The sequence below is a fragment of the Siphateles boraxobius genome, unplaced genomic scaffold (assembly GCF_051911475.1).
Source record: "Siphateles boraxobius isolate OS27281-9 unplaced genomic scaffold, OSU_SipBor_1 1, whole genome shotgun sequence".
Classification (NCBI taxonomy): Eukaryota; Metazoa; Chordata; class Actinopteri; order Cypriniformes; family Leuciscidae; genus Siphateles; species Siphateles boraxobius.
In genome coordinates, this window is record NW_027508699.1 from 5,292,380 (window position 1) to 5,297,389 (window position 5,010).

Here is a 5,010-nt window from a genome sequence, read left to right on the forward strand (position 1 = left end):
AAATGAGCAGTAGTCTTTGCTCTCAAACGCTGGGGACGTGGCTGCGCTGAAACCACGCCCTCGCCACACTCAACTCTTCACCGCTACAGCTGGAATGGATGAATTTAGTAGAGTTACTGTGGACTACCTACTATAATTATAAAATAAGCACACATGGCAACTTACACTCATTGGTGGGGACGCACTGCCGATGATGGCACTAGTTTTCGGCGCGAAGGGAGGATGAAGGCCGAGGCGGGAGATAGTCGGTTTGGCCCCATTCACCAGTAACAGCGGATTATCAGTGAATCCCACTTGCCTAAAACTATCCCGTGTAAAATGTTTTTGAACTTGAATGTGCTTCCCATTAAACCAGGCCCAAGGCCATGGGTCGCCTTGCCAAATGTCTGCCAGTTCCTCCTTAAATACCCGAAGCGTACGTCTTCCTGCAATTGAAATACATAAAGATTTTGGTTTCAATGTACACTAACAGTCATTAAAAACAACGTAAAATGTATTTCAATTGCAGACTTCAGTTTTGGATATTAAACAATGAACATTCTCATTATCAAATATTTCTTGGACTACTTTCATTTCTGGAGTAAACTTGGTGCCAGGAACATTAATGAAACCTTATTGTACAGTGTTACCAATGTAGCAATGTAAACAAATAGAATTAGTAGTAGAAACCTTAAGATCTTTAAGCTAAAATAAATTTATAACGCCCTCAAAACAGACAATTTCTTTGACAAGTCATACAACAAAATAGCACTAAGGTCAGAGTTATATTGTTACATGCTTCACACGTAAGTTTGGTGCGCCTGGACAGCTAAAATACACAAAAAATAACTTCGATTTGAACATAAATTGAGTACTCCTGGCCTGAGAGCAACGCGTAATACACTAAAATAACAGCAATTTTAATCTATTGAGTACTCTTGCCCTAAGAGCAGCGCGTAATACACTAAAATAACAGCGATTTGAATCTATTGAGTACTCCTGCCCTGAGAGCAGCGCATAATACACTAAAATAACATCGATTTTAACCTATATTGAGTACTCCTGCCCTGAGAGCAGGGTGTAATACACTAAAATAACTGCAATTGGAATCTATTGAGTACCCCTGACCTGAGAGCAGTGCTCGAATTGAGGGGGGGCTGGGGGGATCCGGGACCCCCCAAAAGGTATTAGGGACCCCCCATAAGAAGTAAAAAATATAATTAGGGGGGGTCCCTCAGATATTTTTTTTTAGTAAAAAATAATAATAACAAATCTGATTAAATGCATGCAATGGATACGGTAAATTTCGTGAACTGATTATTTACAATAATTTTTTTAAAGTTGGCTAGTTGCCATGTCTCTTTAAAATGAAAACGCCCCGCCCCACATCAAAGAGTGCTGTGCGCATGACATCGTTGACTGACAGGACTGTTTGATTGGCGCCGCTCCGCTGAAGCTAATTTTAACTTTTAAAAAATGGAGAAAAATAAACCTCCACTCGAGGTCGGGAAGAGAAAGCTTCTTACCGACTTTTTTGAGGGGTAATTGTCTCTCTCTATATATCTTTCTACTTTATATCTACCCACACCATATCGGGGCTTTTGTATTCCTTGCGTAAATTGGAAACATTTAGGCTTAAGTTACTATTTTTTCATTATTAATAGTCCTGGTTCTAAGGGAGTGCTAGAGATCTCGACGGAGATGGATAACAGCATTTTAGTAAAGGGAGCGATCGTTGTGTGCTTTCTAATTTCCATTCAGAATTTGTATAAAACTTGTTTTTCATGCTGACAGCCAGGACCAATGGCTGCGTAAACACAAAGTTTTGGGAGTTACATACGCATTTATGCGGGATTCACTCTTGAAATAGCAATAATTGACATTGATTGCCATGGCATTGTTTGTTTCTGAATAAAGCAGCCTTTTTCACTGAAATGGTCGTTGAATAGTTGCTGACTTACTCACTCATAACAGTGCTTTTCCGCCACCTACTGGAAGTAACAATGTAAAAATCGCATGTGCTGAAATAGTTGAAAAATCCCCACCAACACACAGACTGACAGCCTGTTTTGGCACAATCTATATGTTTAATATCTAATAAACAAGTTTCATCCATTTAATCAAGTCTTTTGGAACAAACATTATTATCAGAGTGTCACATAATCCACATTAATCATCCAGTTGTTTTTAGGGTAAAAACTACATTGGTAAAAAAAGCTAGAATCATTCTGTTGGATGTACACTACTGTTCAAAAGTTCACGAGTCTCTTCTGCTCACCAAGCCTGCATTGATTTGATGCAAAATACAGTAAAAACAGTAATTTTATGAAATATTACTACAATTTAAAATAATAATACAATAAAATATCATTTATTTCTGTGATCAAAGCTGAATTTTCACCATCGTTTCTCCAGTCTTCATCACATGATCCTTCAGATCTGAAATATAAACTTTTGTAGCATTATACACTACCATTTAAAAGCTTGTGGTCAGTAAGAATGTATTTTTAAAAAATGTTGGGAAAGAAATTAATACTTTTATTCAGTATGGTTGCATTAAATTGATCAAAAGTGACAGTAAAGACATTTATAATGTAACAAAAGATTCTATTTCAAATAGAAACTGTTCTTTTGAACTTTCTATTGATCAAAAAATCCTGAAAAATAAAATAAATGTTTATTACATAAATGTTTGTTGATCATCAGATCATCATATTAGAGTGATTTCTGACGGATCATGTGACCCTGAAGACTGGAGTAATGATGCTGAAAATTCAGCGTTGATCATGCATTTTACTATATATTCACATAGAAAACAATATTTCACAATATTACTGTTTTTTTTTTATCAAATCAATGCAGCTTTGAGCAGAAGAGACTTTTAAAAACATTTTAAAAATAAAAATATTGAAACCAAAACATGGCATTGTCTAGTGTGCAGGTAAAGAGGACCTCCAAGGCAAGCACAGTCCATTCCAGTTTAGCAGAGGGCAGTGGCAGGAGCTCAGCACAGGTTAGCAGCGACAAGATCTCAGAAGAGGACAAATGCAGTGATAACAGCTTTATATGGGTCTGTACCACCAACAGCAGCTCAGCACAGGTCAACAAAAGCAAAGAGCAGGTCAGCAACAGCTCAGAACAGCTAACTCCCACCAACAGCTCTGAACGGCTCAGCACCACAAAAACTCAGAGCAAGGAAGTTGATAACTGGAGAAATCAGTTAGAGATATGGAGGAAACAATACTCCCCATGGCTGTACATCAATGAAAACAAAATTGGATGTATTGCATGTAGAAATGTTAAACGAATGTGTACAAACAAAAAAGGTGTTCAAGTGGCAGAAGAGTGGGCTTTAGGGAGGGTCCAAGCAATGAATGTACGTGCCATGAGAAAAAAAATATACAAACACCGGGACAGTCAGGCTCATCAGAGGGCTCTAGAAATTGAAGCCCAGAAAGAAAAAGAGATCCTCCCCACACTAACAGAGAAGGTTAACGATGAGCTTGTCAGAGAAACAGCCAACAGTATAAGAACAGCCTACTTTGTGGCAAAAGAGAGATTAGCATTCAGTAAAATGAGCAGACTGATAATGCTGCAAGAGATCAGTGGAGGAAAAATGGGCCCTTCACACCGATCGGATCATACGTGTATCGCTATGATTGAACACATTGCCACTAAAATGAAAAAGTCAATGATAACCGCATTGAAGTCCAATGATTCTTTTGTGAGTTTGACAGTTGATGAAAGCAGTAACTTTGGCAAAAGCTATTTAATAATTTACTTGAGAGCAGATGTGACAGGCAAAGATGACATTGAAAACATTTTCCTTGATCTTGTAGAGCTAGATAAGGGAACAACAGCAGAAGCATTGTATCAAGCTCTTAAGAAAACCCTTTTGACAGCAGGTTTGGAAGATGAATATTTAAAATCACACCTGATCAGCATCGCCACAGATGGAGCATCAGTCATGACAGGAAGAGAGAGTGGACTGATTGCAAAGTTGAGAAAAGACTTCCCTTCATTGAAGAGCATTCATTGTCTTGCACACAAGCTAGAGTTGGCAGTGCATGATGCATGCAAGTCTGTAACTGGATGTAACCACTTTGAAATCTTTATTTCAAAGTTGTATACGTTTTACCACCAGTCTCCAAAAAATGCCAGACTGCTCTGTGATGCTGCCACTCATGTTAACATCTCACTGCTGAAGATTGGGCAGATTTTCTCCATTCGCTGGGTTGCCAGCAGTTTCAGCACTGTCAGAGCTGTTTGGCGGGACTTTCCAGCACTTGCCACACAAATGCTGAAAGCTTCTGTGGATGTTTCCCGCACTGATTTGGATCGACGAAAATGCAGTGGACTATTAAGGAAACTCAGCGGCACAGGTTTTGTTAAAGACCTTGCACTGATGAAAGATGTGCTGCGTGAGTTACAAAGCCTCTCTCTGAAACTGCAGAATCGAAACACATCTCTCACTGATGCCAGTCGGTGGACTCTTTTGACTATGGAGGTCCTGGAGGCCATGAAAACAACACCAGGAAAGTCATTCGCAAAGGCAGAAGGGAGGATAACAGCATGCATGTTCAAAGGCATCACACTAGAAGCCACCAAGGAGAATATCAACAAGAGGCAGTTCCTACAGGCCGTCATTGATAATCTCTCTGTACGTCTCCCTGACTCAGACCTTACTGAGCTTCTGACTCCACTCGAACCATCCTGTTGGCCCAAAGACCGTAATTCCCTTGTCCTGTATGGTGAAAAGGAAATTCATGACCTTGCTAAGCATCTAGGAGTAACCGGCAGAGCTGCTGTTGAAGAGTATAGGTTGTGGAAACTTGAAGGTAACAGTCCTGGGAAGACGATCAAGAGGCTGATTACAGCTAGCAAAACCTACCTGGCCACCTCAGCTGAATGTGAACGCGGATTTTCAGCCATGAGTGATACCGCTAACAAGAGGAGAAATTGCCTGAGGGCCAAAAGCCTTTCTTCTGTCCTGTTTCTAGACGTCAATGGCCCTCCAGTGGAGCAGTTTGA

The 5,010-nt window shown here is 39.8% G+C and overlaps 1 pseudogene; it reads left to right on the plus strand.

Annotated features, from left to right (window-relative positions):
• The first annotated feature begins 2,837 nt into the window (after positions 1-2,837).
• LOC143742955 (E3 SUMO-protein ligase KIAA1586-like) lies at positions 2,838-5,010 on the plus strand (annotated as a pseudogene).